The sequence below is a fragment of the Podarcis filfolensis genome (assembly GCF_964270895.1).
Source record: "Podarcis filfolensis genome assembly, chromosome: 4".
Classification (NCBI taxonomy): Eukaryota; Metazoa; Chordata; class Lepidosauria; order Squamata; family Lacertidae; genus Podarcis; species Podarcis filfolensis.
This window is the reverse complement of record NC_139607.1, coordinates 26,247,811-26,263,620: the sequence shown is the minus strand read 5'-3', so window position 1 is coordinate 26,263,620 and position 15,810 is coordinate 26,247,811. Positions and strand designations below refer to the sequence as shown.

At 42.5% G+C, this 15,810-nt stretch overlaps 1 long non-coding RNA gene across 11 annotated transcripts in view; it reads left to right on the top strand.

Annotated features, from left to right (window-relative positions):
• LOC310761282 overlaps positions 1-15,810 on the top strand; it is a 364,443-nt gene that overhangs the window by 115,022 nt on the left and 233,611 nt on the right. The window contains exon 1 of one of the 11 annotated variants that reach the window (XR_014547318.1): positions 9,398-9,485. The exons of the other annotated variants lie outside the window; for them this stretch is intronic. This is a non-coding gene — a long non-coding RNA (uncharacterized lncRNA). Of the gene's footprint in view, positions 1-9,397; positions 9,486-15,810 lie in introns of those variants that run through there. 11 annotated transcript variants of the gene reach the window in all.

The following is a 15,810-nucleotide window of genomic DNA, read 5'->3' as shown; positions in this document are numbered from 1 at the left end:
CTAATCCAGTCGTGAGGAGAATACCTTGTGAAAATAAATCTTACTGAACTAGTGGCTCCTATGATGGATTCTCTCCCCCACCCAACCATGTTCTCTGTGCTGCTGTTCAGCTTACCCTTTTGAAGCCAACCCTAGGTGTTTTGACATTGTTATGGGGAATTTTATCAGAGCTCACAGGAGCCTTTGCGAAGAAAGAAACAATAGAAGTAGCAGAAAATAAGTAATAAATAGATAACCAGAAGCCAGCACTAGCACAATGAACGCTCACTCATCAGTTTCAACAGCATCTTTTGTCCTGGGATGGTCTGAACAACCATTTAAAAAAAGAAAAGAAAGAAAAGCAACAAAGTTTGTGATTAATCCAGGATCATGTGTTCTTACAGCCACTTTGTGAGCAAGAGACCAAAAGAAATTAAACAGGAAAAATTGCTGCAAAATGACTTCTGGCATCATTTGAAACATTGACAATGTTCAAGGCTTTAGGATAAATAACTACAAGGGTGACCTGCTACAAAAAGTTGCAGCGTATCCTAACCTCCTAGCACACAGCTATGGCTACTTTCAGAATACTGTCAGCGTTCTACTCTGGAGCTCTCCATTTTCTTTTCATTGGATATTTGGTGGGCTCCATGATCACTGCAGATGGTGACAGCAGTCACGAAATTAAAAGACGCCTGCTCCTTGGGAGAAAGGCGATGGCAAACCTAGACAGCATCTTAAAAAGCAGAGACATCACCTTGCCAACAAAGGTCCGTATAGTTAAAGCCATGGTTTTCCCAGTAGTGATGTATGGAAGTGAGAGCTCGACCATCAAGAAGGCTGATCGCCGAAGAATTGATACTTTTGAATTATGGTGCTGGAGGAGACTCTTGAGAGTCCCATGGACTGCAAGAAGATCAAACCTATCCATTCTGAAGGAAATCAGCCCTGAGTGCTCACTGGAAGGACAGATCCTGAAGCTGAGGCTCCAATACTTTGGCCACCTCATGAGAAGAGGAGACTCCCTGGAAAAGACCCAGATGTTGGGAAAGATGGAGGGCACAAGGAAAAGGGGACGACAGAGGGTGAGATGGTTGGACAGCGTTCTCGAAGCTACAAACATGAGCCTGACCAAACTGCGGGAGGCGGTGGAAGACAGGAGTGCCTGGCGTGCTCTGGTCCATGGGGTCACAAAGAGTCGGACACGACTAAACGACTAAACAACAACATGACCACCAAGCAACAGAGTAGCCAGTGGCTGGGTTTGTTTGTGTTTTTAGTTCTCCTTAAGATGGGATAACATACAGACATACAAACCTACTAGGAAGTCAGAAGTAGCTTTAGCTCAATGCTGAGTGCATACTGCATGAGAAAACCCCAGATTAGAAAGATAGAATCAAAGGGTAGGAACTAGGAATCTCAAAGGTCACCTGGTCCAGCCACCTGTTGATGCTAGAAAGCCACAACTTCAGTTTCGCTGACAGATGCCATCCAGCACTTGCTTTTAAAAAGCTGCCACTTTGTAAAATGTTTGGGGGGAAAGCCATTTCCCTTTGAGCCATAGTTTACCAGATCCTTCGCCATAATTTGTATTTTTGTCACAGGTCTCAACAGGGCAGGCACGTGCAAGGCAGAAAGACTGTGAATATGCACAGAATGCCTTCTTCCCATAAGTGAGTAACTAAAACCAGCATCTCTCCTACCCATCTTGCAGACTTAAGCTCCAGCACCTTTTATTGTTGAAAGTAGTAAGAATAGTTTGGCATGTCGACTAAATTTCTATAGTGAATGAACACAACTCAAATGACAAAGAACTATTATACTAGCTCTCCTAGGAACATTTGTCAAATGCAATGCAACTTGAATTATCTCAAGGCCAAACATCTGACAATGGAGAAGACTTGTATCTTTTAAAAAAATGTGTCCATAACTGAAAAACATTCACAGTGAAATACCAGAGTGTGAAATAATAATAACCTTTGCTGCTAGCCAGCCCTTATATAATGCCTTTTCTAGTGATGTGCAGGGGCCACAAGATTCACAAAAGTACTGATCTGCTTCTGAGTCACTCTGCGCATTCTCTGATTTGATCTGTAATTTGGTCCCTGAGCAACTCTGCAAAAAACAACGTTCTGTGTTCCTCAGTTCCTATTCTGGGTATCTAAAAATGACTGTAACTGCCTCCACTGCCTTACTTTGCACCAGCTGGATGGAATTTACAGGCAGATGAACCCTCCAGAGTGGATTATGCCTACCAAACTGCAGACCTAAGGGCATAAGATGAACCCACACTGAGAATCATTTCTCTGCTGTGAAATCTTTTAGTATACTGAAATCTGAGATGGTACCTGTGGCGTTTGCCCTCCTAGGTGGGTCATAAGGAAAGGGTTAAATGAGTGTGAAGTGATTGGCCAGTGGGAACCCAAGGGGAGGAGTTAGAGTTAGAGTTAGTTTGTTAAGGAGTCAGTTGGGAGTTGGAGAAGGAAGAGGGAGGATAAGTCTGTGGGTTGGTCTAGTTTTAATGTGAGAGAGTGAAAGGAACTGTTAGGTGCAGTGGCGTAGCGTGGGTTGTCAGCACCCGGGGCAAGGCAAGTAATTTACGCCCCCTAACCCGTGGATTTGCGCCCCCTAACCCGTGGATTTGCGCCCCCTAACCCATTGATTTGCCCTAACCCCAGATGTTGCGCCCGGTGCAGTCCGCCCCCCCTGCACCCCCCACGCTACGCCACTGGTTAGGTGGAGTCAGATAGATAGTTGGGATAATCAGTTTGAAGTTGTTAGGAACGTATAGGTCAGTAAAGAAACTAAGATTAAGAAAGTGCCAAGAAAAATTAACTGAAACCATAAACTTGTTCATGCTTATAAAACAAACTTGATTATTTGTTAATGTTAACAACTGTCTGGACTCCGTGTGTACCCAAGAGACACAGGTTGGTGGCAGCGAGGAGGCAATCACAGTTGTGGCACAGGGATCAATAGACCATCAAACGTCCGGGGACCCTGTGTGATTGCCACAGTACCCCTAGCTTGTTCTTCTGCATAGATTCCCAATGGCTCCAGCGTAGGCATGTGGCATCCCAAACTATGACCCAGGCAATGACCCTAATAGCATTTTCTTGGACGTACGTATCAGCGAACTAAGTGGTACACATACTCTCTCCCTCAGGACCCACCCCCATTGCATGCACAACTTAAGACCGTAGGGTAGTGTATCTGCTTTTATCTCTCCCCCAATTCTGCTGCCAGCAGGAGAAAAATATAGACTAGAGTCAAGAGGATGGTTATGGAAGGAGGAAGATGGCAAAGGTGTCCTTGCTCCCATGGTCAACAACATGGCATATATCACAAGTTGATTAGGCAGCCTTGTTATGCCTCTCTTCCGACAGTCATTAGCAAAGTTCCTTTTGCATATCCTTTTCATTCTACAGTTAAAATTAAATTTAATTACAGCCAATATGAGTCATAATGAAAAATAAACACTTCTCCATACACATAATCAAACAAAGATGAATGAGGCTTGAGGTTTTAATTGTGGCTCTCTTTGGTAATTCTTGCTGAATTCCTAATGATGTACTTAACAGGGAGTGCAAGCATCTTGTATTACTACATCAAAATGCCTCCTTTCACCATTGTCTTAGACATTACACAGTTGTCTTGATCAAGAAAAGTGTGGGATTGCTTTTTTTTGCCATTTATTAAATGGCACATTATTTAAATTGTTTTACCTCTTCCAGAGAGTAGTGTCATGTATTGTATTTTGCATTAGGTTATCTCTTTATTCCTTGTTATTTTAATGAAAATTGCAGTGCTTCTTAGGGAGAAATAGGTAATTACATGTACAAGTCAAAATAAAACTCCTTTACACTGCAAAAGCAGCACACGTAATCAGGAAAAAAATAAGGAGATGGTGCAATCAGGCTAGAGATCACGGATCATCTGATCAACTCTGTGTAACCAATTTATTTCGTGATACCACAACAACAGTTCTTTCAGAACACAAAATGGCCTGAACACCTTGTTGCAACAACCCTGAAGGGTGGGTATCTACACTCATAGTGTAGTAAACCTCACAGAGCAGACTATTCACAGTTCCAGTACACATGAAACTTCTATCTCAACCACGTCAGATGTAAATGCATGGCTAAACAGCCAGGACTTTGAAGGTGAAGGTAATAGAGAAAGATGACCAAGTGAGTCTTCCAGGGCAGGGGAGAGAGAAGCACCAAGCGAGTATATATAGAGAAGCAGCTGTAAACGTAAATGGACATGAAATGCAAAAAAATATACCTCACTGCTAATGACCCTAGGGCTCAACTTTAAACACGCACAGTCTCAATACAATGAGGGGAGAGTGAAATGTTACAGCCAATGAAGTACTTCTAGTGTTGTGATTAGGAATAGGGCATTAGACATTTGATTCAGTTTGCATTTAAAGGCACATATCAAATTTGCACATTTTGAAACAAAATGAGAGCCGGTGTGGTGTAGTGGTTAAGAGCGATAGACTCGTAATCTGGGGAACCGGGTTCACGTCTCCGCTCCTCCACATGCAGCTGCTGGGTGACCTTGGGCTAGTCACACTTCTCTGAAGTCTCTCAGCCCCACTCACCGAGTGTTTGTTGTGGGGGAGGAAGGGAAAGGAGAATGTTAGCCGCTTTGAGACTCCCTAGGGTAGTGATAAAGCGGGATATCAAATCCCAACTCCTCTTCTTCTTCAAAACACAGCCATCCTTCAAAACATACTGTATAATTCTTTGAATTTTGCAAAGCAGTTCTGGTTGGACTGGGTGATGTAACTGTTAAATTGATGAAAGCAGATGGTAAAATGGAAATGCTTTGCTTACAAGGGTTTGGAGAAGAAGGGGAGGATGTAATCATAAGTGGAGAGATGGAGAATTATCTGGATTTCCCCGCTTTGGGAAAGCTTCAGTCCTGGCCTTTCTTCAGTTCTAGCAGAGAGACAGTACTCTGCATACAATTTTGAGAGAGTTTAGAGGATGACATTACTGAATTTGTGATACTCTCTCTGGAAAAAGACTGGGAAAAATTAAAATGGAGGGTTCTAGAGGAGGAGATGGGATACTATCATAAACACAACAGGAAATGGAAATACAACAGGGAATGGAATTTGAACATATGGAACTGGACATGAATTAAAGGATATATTAACAAGGAAAAAATATGGAATACTATTGCAATATGTGATCACATTGGAGAGATTTTAACAGGGATATGGATGGAAGAATATTATTATTATTCTTCAATATGGAGGAATGGTGATGGGAATTAATAGAGGTAAAGTTAATATTAAAGGAAAAACATGGTAAACATTTAGCAATAATAATAATAATAGTTCAGGAACCCCTCTTGGACTTTTCATGGCCAAAAGAAATGAATGTTTCAGAGACACTTTGTCTTAAAAGAAATACAGTTGTACCTCGGGTTAAGTACTTAATTCGTTCTGGAGGTCTGTTCTTAATCTGAAACTGTTCTTAACCTGAAGCACCACTTTAGCTAATGGGGCCTCCTGCTGCCGCTGTGCCGCTGCTGCACGATTTCTGTTCTCATTCTGAAGCAAAGTTCTTAACCCGAGGTACTATTTCTGGGTTAGCGGAGTCTGTAACCTGAAGCGTATGTAACCTGAAACGTATGTAACCCAACGTACCACTGTACTGTTTAACAGAAAGTGGAGAAACTGGATGCTATCATGGACTGAATGTCTTAAATAATCTCCCCCCCCCTTTTGTATGTAACCGCAAGATGGAAAATTAGAAGCCCTTGTTATCTTTCTCTAATGTATCTTTTTCTTTTGCTTCTCTCTCTCTCTCTCTCTCTCTCTCTCTCTCTCTCTCTCTCTCTCTCTCTCTCTCTCTCTCCTCTCTTCTTCTTGTTTTTTTCCTTTCCTTTCCTTTTTGCCGCTAGTCTTTTTTCTTTGGAGGCATATGTTTGGGGTCTTTGTCAAGGTGAAAGGATTGTGCACTCATGGGGTGGTGGATAGTTGATGGAGGGCCCTGGGTGGGAGGCAGGGTAATGTCAGTCTCCCAGGCAGGAGAAAGGAAGGTGAGAGTTGGGAGGGGCTGCTACCTTCTGTGACTGATGGGGGCTGAGAATTGCCTTTAGGAGAGGACTCCGTACTCTGAATTTACTGTAGTTGTTGTTTTATTGTGAAAAAAGTGCAGTGCAGTTCTTCAGCCAGCTTATGTCTAGAAAAATTCACACATTAGTGAAAACAACATACAAAAATGCATTATAACATTTTTTAAAATGCATGAAAAATATGTTTTATGAGGGAAAATTCACATTAAAATGCTGATTGATTTTCCGTGAGGGTTTTTTTTTTTCTTTTTAAAAAATACAAATGTGTGGAACTGAATTTAAGATTAGAAAAATGAGAACCCGGGAGAACCAAAATGGACACATTTGTCTGTCCCTGGTTGTGACCAAAGCTTGAAAAATACATCATGGCAGATCGGTGTGTTTAAACCTAAACACATAGAAAGCACAGGGACTTGATTTCAAAAGCAATGTGGGTACTCAGCAGAGGGTACCTCCCGCTATCCTCAAAGTCTCTCCCTCCCCCAAAATCATTTTCTTCTCTGGTTTTGCTCTAGTAATGGAACTGAGTTTTGCTGTGAATGGAGGAAACTGAACTGGTGGAGTGGCTACAATGTGATAAGTAGCAATGTGAGACTTTCCAAGACATTTTCCTGTCTGGGGCACCTCCTTCACTCTGTGTGCCTAAGCCAGTCGGACTAGACATAGAATCATACTTCAGTACTGGCAATGGGACAGTTTCCTCCCACCACACCTGAGGGCAGCAGGACAGGCCATGTAGCCCACAAGACTCTGCTTTCAAACAGAGGGGAATGGCTGGGAAGTTGAGGGAGAACAGCTGGGGTGCTGCTGCCCCTGCCCCTGCCCAGCACCTGCTGCTTGCTTGTGCCAGTTGCTTCACTCCGCCTAATGGCAGGGCCGGCCAGCCCGCATGGGGAAGGTCCAAGTTTAAACACATATGTCTGCCACTGCCACCTGTTGTGTATGAGCTTCGGTTGCCTAATTTGTTCACTAGACCGTGGGAACCTTGTGATCAAACCATACCTTAGGTTGCATGCCTTTTATTCACAACTTCGTCGTTTTCTCTTCTTGCGAACACAAATCTCATTAACCTGGAATTGTTTTTACTCTACTTGATATTAAAGTTTATAACTTTCCCTTCCTTGGCTCCATATTGACAAGCACCTATTGAATTTTAATTCCCAGTTATTTAAACTGGATGTTCTGTTATTTATACTTGAGAATCTAGAATCGTTTGGGTCATCCACCTTGATCAGGGATGAGGAGTCTGTGGGCCTCAAGATGTTATTGGACTACAACTCCCATCATCCCTGACCATTGGCCATGCCAGCTAGTGCTGATGGGCGTTGGAGTGCAGCAACACCTGGGCAGCTACAAATTCCCCGTCCCTGGTCTAGACATGCAGTGGTTCCATATTTTTCTGCGTCATTATGACATGCTGTGGCGGTGCTCCTAAGTGGAGAAAGAAAGCCTTAATGAGATGTGAAGCGAAAATACCTGAAGGTTTGCTTTTCCACTGTGTGTAGACATTGCACAATAACTTGTAGCAATTTAAATTTCATCATTATCTAGCATTTGTAGGGGTACTTCAAAAGTTTAGTTGATAGTTAATTTAAGATTGCTGACTTAGATCACAATACAGTAATTAGGCAGAATTAAGGTAAAAATGGAAAGAAAATGAATCAAGTAATACAATACATTGTGTAGTAGTATTTTTTCCACTTCTCAAGACATTTCTAGTAACATTACAATGTTTGCATTCTCATGAAAGAAAGACACTTTGATTATATATTTCTGTTATAAAACAATCTTTGAAATATGCTGGCTAGCTTTGGCTTCCAGCTTTTACCATTGTCGTGAGCCATAGCGTACTTGCTGTACAATATACATAGAGCAGCACATCCTCAAAAGCCCTGAAGACAATTGATACTTCAGTCCCATATCCACTCACTGGGAGTAAGTCCACTGAAAACAATGGGACTTGTTTCAAAATAGACATGAATTACATAACTAACATAGTTCGCTGCAAGTATGGGGAACCTCTGGCCCTCTACATCAGGAGTTGCCAACCTTTTTGAACCATTTGAGATTCTGAGAGAGTACTGGAGGCACCAGTCACAAAATGGCTGACATTGGGGGCGGGATGAAACACAAAATGTATGCCATGGGGAACATGGCATACCACAAAGCTGAGAGAGGTAGGCACACCTCACATTTTTATATTTACTATGGGAAGTTAGCTCTGTTCTGCTGGTCCTGATTGTGCAGATCACACAATATTGATTTTACACATACACGAAAATATTGGTGCTGTCTAATAGCAAGAAGGAGCATTCCTCGGTAACAGGAGAAATCTACAATGTGCCCACATCTCACTAAGAAAATGTGAAACCTGCACATTTTGCCCCCTAACTTTATTTCTAGGGGGCGGGGCTATAGACTTACCTTTAAAAAATATGAAAGCTCAGAATCTGGGGCACCTATCTGAGGGTGTCAATGAAAGCCTTCACACACGCTGCTGTAAATGTTCCTGGACTCTTAACTGCTATTGTCCATGACCTTATTGGCTGGGGCAGAATGAAACTAGACTCCAAGAACATCAGGAGGACCACAGGTTCCCAACCCCTAGCCTAGGATGTGGTCTTTGGTCTGGTCAATGGCATTATGAGATGAGTTTTGGAAAGTAAGGAAGAACCAGCTACAAGAACGTAAGGCAGTTCACTGCACATTTCAAAAGCAGCACATACATTATAGACAAAAGACACCATCTGCCAAAGAACATTTAAGTTCTATGGTGTTCAGTGTACTTCTATCCCCTTGAAATTGGTGGGGGGCAGTGGGAATGTTGACTTTGGCTGAATCAGACAGCTGATTTGCAAGAACAGTTTAATGTGGTTGGATTTGTACCAGGGATGAAGAACTTGTGGCCCTCCAGATATTGTTGAATTTCAACTCCCATCGTCCCTGACCATGGGCCATACTGACTGAAGGAAGTTGGAGTCCAACAATATTTGGAGGGCCAGAGTTCCCCCATTTTTGATCTGCACTTCCAGCAGAAGGGATGTACAATGCAGAGGTGGGAAAGTGGACTGTACCGTCTCAAGCTGATGGTAGTAGTAGATAGTATTTTTTGAATGCTTTCCTAAGCAAAAAATACAAAAACAAAAGTATCTCCCTGAATATGAAAACGAAAAGAAAAAGCACAGCCTTATGTGCTACTTGGGGTGGGGGAAGGGTATCATGTGGGGGGGGATTTGAAAGTGATATACCCCACATAGTCGAAAGTGGTACATTCCAGTTTACCACCTCAACATTCTACCACTTCCGTCTTATGCATATGCAGAGTAAGGACCTTAAAGAAAGGGGACGAAGAGTGACTGGACCATGGCTTGTTTTCATTTCAAGTCTGTTTCTGACATTTCAATTTCACAGTATGTTTTAATTCAATAACTGGCAAATATTATCATCATTTTTCATGGGGCCAAGCTGAGATCATTTATCTCCTTTGTATATTTTAAAGCTCAGACTGTTCCGCTGGAAGGAACCCCCTACCAACACACACCAGCTATAGTGACCTTACTTGTTCCATTTACTGAATCTGTGATTTCTTTTCTCCGTGTTGGTGTGTGTGCCAGATGGCAGTCAAATGATAATAAACATAACAAATAGAGACAGTGCATGAGGAGAGATAACAGTGGCCGAATGTACACAGTTGTTGAGGATGGAGGAGATTGTTTGCTGCAAAACGAACACAAAGTTCCATTGTATAAGAATCAGGTTTGTGTTGTTTCCACCAAAATGTGTGAAGTAATGCAGAGAGTGAAAGTCTGCATTCTAATCAGGGGTTGGATGTCAGCAACGTTAGTTGATTTTAGTTATTCTGGCAAGGAGCTCATCTCAGTGCTCTAAAGTGATGCTGGCTCTTTTCCCATATGTGCAATTCAGTCTTGTGCAGGCTTACTCAGAAGCAAAATGCATTGAGTTCAATGCAACTTAGAATCATAGAATCATAGAGTTGGAAGAGACCACAAGGGCCATCGAGTCCAACCCCCTGCCAAGCAGGAAACACCATCAGAGCACTCCTGACATATGGTTGTCAAGCCATACTTACTCCCATGTTAAGTGTGCATTCAATTGCAGCCGCAGTTATGTGGCCTTTGCTAAACCTTATGATTTTTTACTAGTGTGCACAGCGCATTATGATTTTTATCTCACTCCCGGGAGGTTAGCCTTTAAGATTTCCATTTCACAAATGAAACACTGAGGCTGAGAGATAGTTCTGTGTTCGGTCCTGCATCCCTAAAGCTTGACCGCATGTTGTTCGAAAGAAACATGGTTCAAATGGAGTGGGGGGTGGGGATTCTATTCCATTCACATTTAAAGGTGAACCTACCTGTAATGGCTTTAGGGGTTGCTTGTGCGTAAGTTACCGCCGCTCTGGGCTAGTTGCCTGGTTAAACCGTTTCTCGCTGGACAGCCATCCACTCCGTGGCTGTTCAGTCACTGGCATAATCCGTCAGTGGGCGTTTCTTGAACCTCTTCCAGCAAAGAAGTTATTTGACGCCAAGTTGCCGCCTACTTTCCCTGCGCGGAAGTCTTCTGCGCAGGGTGGGTGTGGGCAGCGGAGGACCTGTGCTCTCCTCGCTGGTCTCCTGCGAAGAGTCCTGGAGCCTCCTCTCTGCTTCCCCCATCGGCCCCCCTCTATCCCTGGTGTTGCGCTGATTTTCTTCCCCAGCCGGAGACCTGCCTCTCTCCCTGCTTGGCCCCTCTCCAGCATCGCTGTGGAGCCTCGCCTCCTCCACTAGTTCCGATGGCAGTTCCCTGACACTACCTAATCCACACTTTCAAAAACTGATGCAAGAAGTAGAACACAGCCAGTCTTCGAAATTCAGATTTCTCAGTTTTTTTGCAATGCAGTGCTCCAGCCAAGCAATTTGTACAAGAATGTTCATACTGAGATAAAGTGTGTGTGAAATGTGATGTAAAGGTAAAGGGACCCCTGACCATTAGGTCCAGTCATGGCCGACTCTGGGGTTGCGGTGCTCATCTCGCTTTATTGACATGCTTTCAAACTGCTAGGTTGGCAGGAGCAGGGACCGAGCAACAGGAGCTCACCCTGTCGTGGGGATTCGAACCACTGACCTTCTGATCGGCAAGTCCTAGGCTCTGTGGTTTAGACCACAGTGCCACCCGCATCCCTAGCAAGATATACAAGTACACAAAAACATAAAATATCATTAAAATAATAAAGTAATAATAATAATAATAATAAAGACTCATCTTGAAATAGGCCTTTAAGAGATTTCTGAAAACTGGCAGGGGGGATCACTGCTGAATCTCTATTTTAGCAGTGAAAAAGTTAGAAGTGCCCTAACTTTTTTCAAAGAGGCCTGGATTTGATGAAGTGAACATGCATGAGGGCCAACCAAGGTTGTTAAGCTTTTTTTAGAATTGAAGTTGTTGAGCTTATTTTAGGATTTAACCCCGAAGCTGTTGAGGTTGAGCTTTTTTTTTTTTTTAAAGGATTTTACCCCAGGGCATATACTGCCCCGGGGGCCAGATTAAATTGGCTGGCGGTCCGGATTAGGCCCCCGAAATAGACTTTGGACATACCTGCTCTATTGGAAGAATATCCCACAGCATGGGACCAGTAACACTGAATTCCCAAATGCTATTTAAAGCCAGTCATGCTTCTGCAACACAGTATTCCTCAGGATGATCTCAGTGACTGAGCTGGGATATGAGGAATTCAGTGGTCCGTGAGGTATCCTGAATCCAAATTGTTCAGGACTTTGTATATTAATAGGATACCTGCCCTGGTGACATATGGGCAGCCTGTGAAAATGTTTTAGCAGGGGGGCCACATATTGTTGGCTATCTTTCTCCAGCAGCATGTCTATCTACTGCATTCTGCACTAGCTAGAGGTTCCAGACTAGAGCCATGGGCAGCCCAAAATGCAGAGCACATTGCAGCAATCCAGTCTTGAGGTTACCAGTGCATGGACTACAGCAGCCAGGCTATGCCAACCACAGCTGGCATATTAAATATAGCTGATTAAAAATAATAATAATACATGCTTCTTCAGAGGGGACACAACCCCATCCGGAACAGGCAATTGACCTATCTTCTGAACACAGGAACCACCTGCCCACAAAGACTCCCATCTTCCCAGGATTTCACTAAGTTTATTGGTCCTCATCCAGTCCACTTCTGCATTCTGGTACAAGATTTGCACAGCCACTCCCAATTCAGATGTTAGGGAAAAACAGAGATGCATCTTATCAGTGAACTGATGACACAGTGCTCCAAAACGCCTAATGAAAGTTCTCAATAGCTTCATGATAGATGATAAATAGCTTTGGAGATAAAACAGTGTCCTGAACAGCCACATAGCACAGGTGCCAGGGAGGCCAAAGAGCACTTTTCTGGTGCTATTCTTTGGACTCGGTCTAAAAACAACTTTAAGAAAAAGCTCTTCAAAGCACAAGTAAGGGTCATTGTAGCATCAATGTTCAGTAAACCTATCCTCTTCATCTGCCATCTTCTTTTTGCATATTTGAAAAGTCCAAGCTCACAGTGAACAAGCGAACCATGCGACAGATTTCAAAAATTCACATTGGGTGAGGGGCATCTCCCCAATAATTAAATAATGTTTCTGTTTACTCTCACCAGTAAGAATCACTGTGGATCATCCACTTAGCCAGTACAAGTGCTCTTTAGGCAGGGAGAAATAATAAAATCAATCATCCAGTTTGCATCGAAGAATGGACAGATAAGTCAATTTTGGTTTCTCTCAGTTCTCTACATTTTCACATCATGAAAATTCATCAGTATTCTAATACAAATTTATGCTAATATATACTTCTTTGTATGGAATTTTGCCTAATAAGCACATTTTTGCAATTATATCCTAATACATCATATTTCGGGATGCGGGTGGTGCTGTGGGACACGGGTGGCACTGTGGGTTAAACCAGGACTTGCCGATCAGAAGGTCGGCGATTCGAATCCCTGCGACGGGGTAAGCTCCCGTTGCTCGGTCCCTGCTCCTGCCAACCTAGCAGTTCGAAAGCATGTCAAAGTGCAAGTAGATAAATAGGTACCGCTCCAGGGGGAAGGTAAACGGCGTTTCTGTGCGCTGCTCTGGTTCACCAGAAGCGGCTTAGTCATGCTGGCCACATGACCTGGAAGCTGTCTGCGGAGAAACACCAGCTGCCTCAGCTATAAAGCAAGATGAGCGCCGCAACCCCAGAGTCATTCGCAACTGGACTTAACGGTCAGGGGTCCCTTTACCATTACCTATATCTTGCTAGACACTGCCGTTATATTTTATATGAGGGGGCTATCTATAAACATTTTAAAAAATAAATAAAAATAGCTCGATGTTGCATTTGAGACCTTTAATCCCATTTACTGCCTTCTCAGCTGTCTTAATTTGTGATTATATCTTTCCTGCCTACATGAATGAAGCGGTTTAGAAGAATAGATTGTCTGACTACCATGCTCAGTTCTGGAACATTAATATATAGGATTAATTTGTTTATCTTGCATGTTTATGTTGTGAACTGCCCTGAGATCCACGGATACAAATTTAATAAATAATAAATAAAATAATAATTCCATGATCAATAGGAAGAGTTTACACAGGAAAAGAGAAAGCACGTAAAACATGCTAAGAACTTCATAATTCCTTTCAAGCTTTTGTGAGAACAAACCCCGAGACGAATTAGTCATGACTCATGTTGACTTCCCACTTCCAAGAACTATTTATGCAATTGCTTGGAGGCTGCCCTGGGATAGAAATAAATTACACAGAAATTAAATCTCTCTGTGTATATGTGTGTGTGAACTGGACAATCTGTTTAATGGCTCAAACCCTGAGGTAACCTCACCACTCCCATTCTGGCTTTAGATTTATTTGTTCATATGTTAAGAACTAGCTGAAAATATTTGGCTCCACATTTTAAAAGATGCAGGAAGGGAATTAGAGACCAGAAATGTAGTGGAGGTAGCCATTTATGTTAGAAAGAAATTCTAGGTTGAGGAAAGTTATTTTGTTCAGAGGAGATCATTTTCCTAATGAGGTAGAAGCAGCTTGATCGAATTATACAGTACTTTTTTGATCAATTGAACACCCCATGTTTCCGAAGGTGCATAATGAGCCTTGTCACCCCACTGAGGTCTGTTCACGCTTGTGGGATGCTGATTCTGTACAGCTTAGTTTCCTTTTATTCTTCCTCCCTCACCAAATGTTTCAAGGCTGTTTTACACATTTACACAGAGGCATACCTAAGTTTGTCCTCAAGAAGGAGCAGCAGCCGAATCACGCTCCCTGTTGAATAAACTTGTGCAAATACACAAGTTGTCGCAATCATTCTTTCCATCTTTAGGTGTACAGTTAGGCAACATAGGGCAGCTCATAGCCCAGAAATGTGATGTGTGAACTGGTCCTTAAATAGAGCTTAATCATCTCCCTCACGTGTTTTCTTTCTGGATAAAATGGTGCTCTGAAAGTCTCCCACATAATGAGGCCATTGTTGTGATTTTCAGGAATTTTCAGTTTGTGCCATTTGAGTTACAGCAGGACTACTCAAGGTCCTGAGTGATGACATCTAAAGATGCATGTTAGCGTCACCTTGAGATTCATTCTTTATGATCCCATCATTAGCAGACTGCACTTTTATTAACAACGGTTCAAGGCTTGGTAGTGGATGGTCAGGGCAACTGTCACTGCAGCGTAGAAACGTGGAACAGAACATTCACATCCAAGTAGCCCAATCAAATAGTTGTTAAAATGGTGGGGACGGCAAAGGCCATTTTACTGTACCTGCTGATATCTCAGTCAGTGTCACCTAGCCATCTATTTGATTTCATTCAAAGTGCATGGCAGCTAGCTGACCAGCACTAAAGTGCATTGAAGTGCACTGTGTGGATATTTTCTGTGGGCACATAGGCAGATTGCATAATAGAACACTCTTAAATGACTGGCAAAGACAGGGATGGACAGTTGTGGTCTATAGTAATTGATGCTGTTTAGAATTGCCTTTCATCTACATTTTGAACTTTCACAGTGTCTAATAGAAAATAAATCTTGATCCCTTGCAAATCTGCCTGTTTTCGGCCTCTTTTAATTCATATGTACACCTATTCCAAATTCTGGTTTTGTTTTCTTTTTAATTATGTGGAAGCATAAAGACAAAGATACTTGAATATTTCTTACATTCACTCTCACTCTCTCTCTCTCTCTCTCTCTCTGTGTGTGTGTGTGTATGTGTGTGTGTGTGTGTTTTCTCTCAGTGAGGGAGCTCAGGCCACAAGCAATAAATAGACACCATTGTTTGAGTATTTCCCCCATATATTTCTTGGCAACTGAAACAACTGATTTCTGCTCGTATTTGCATACCTACAGTTCAAATCAGCCAAACCTGAAAATGAAATGTATGGTAGATGCCACCCACCCACTCCACCAATGTTTAAAATGAGCTCTAAAGGGAAGGAAAAGCTATAGTTGCAATCTGTGGCCAATTATGTTCACTCACAGGAATGAATGACTCATTGGAATGAATGGGTCAAAAACTCTTAACTTGGTATAGGATTGCAGCCATTCAAATCTCTTTCATGGCGTTTAAAGCTACTGATAGTTCACCTTTCTATCAAGCTGCTTCTGAAGAACACAAACCTAACTTTTACAGTCAGCTAGAGTGATCTGAAAGGTTCAAAGAACCTCTGCAGAGATAATGTATTTCTCTGTTCAA